We start from the raw sequence: 988 nt of genomic DNA, 5'->3' as shown, positions 1-988 counted from the left end.
TTTTTGTTTAATATCACTCTAGCACAATTAACTTTTGTGATTTGTCCGACTTGATTAATTATGTTTTTTTTTTGCGCATTAGGTTATCTAACTTTTACTATACGTGTCAATTAGGTCATTATCGTTAGTTTTTAACTATTCATCCATTAAATAGTTATCTAAATTACACGAATGACCGCTATGATTTAAATTTCATTCGTAGTTGATCCTTTACCGGCTATGGTTTAAATTATACAATAAAAATTTTCAATTTCATCCACAACAATCAAGACACCAATCTCCGCATCCAAACGATACGTTCATCGCCTTCTTAAACCCAATAAATATTTCACGACCACCCATCTCCGTATTCAACGCAACCACCTTCACAAGAAGAATTGACGGAAAGTCGAAAACCGCCATTACCCAACTGAAGATCACAGAGGATTGGACAAGCAACACCAACTCCTCTCTCTACCCCCTCAATCGCTCATCAAAATCGATCGTCGTCTCGAAACTTCAAATAAAGCTCTTAAAATTTTTCATTTCATTCATGACAACCAATCTCCGTCTCTTTCTCAACTACCGTTACCTTCAATACTCCAAACTGTTATCGAGATAGCGATGCGTGAAGAAGATTCAGTTCCCCTTGTTGGTTTATTCAACCTTTCCAAGGAACTAAAGGTCCCCCTACCTCCAACTCAACAATCCTGTTAATTAGATACTTTTTTCATATTAAAAAGGTTCAAGAATCTCTGCAATTGTATAATGAATTAGAACCAGATGCGAAAAACACCAATGTGAAAAACACATTACTTGGTTTGTTGTTGAGATCTAACAAATTTGAGGATGCACACAAGCTGCTCGATGAGGTCTAACAAATTTGTTGTTGAGATCTAACAAATTTGAGGATTTGTCACTAACCTAGTCTTGTGATTACGGTTTGACAAATTCATGTGGATAAGTGATGGGTTTTGGCCATATGAACATTCCTATGTGCACATGCAAA

This window comes from Lactuca serriola, chromosome 9 (assembly GCF_051521515.1).
Source record: "Lactuca serriola cultivar US96UC23 chromosome 9, Lser_US96UC23_V15, whole genome shotgun sequence".
Taxonomy (NCBI): Eukaryota; Viridiplantae; Streptophyta; class Magnoliopsida; order Asterales; family Asteraceae; genus Lactuca; species Lactuca serriola.
This window is presented reverse-complemented; position numbering follows the sequence as displayed.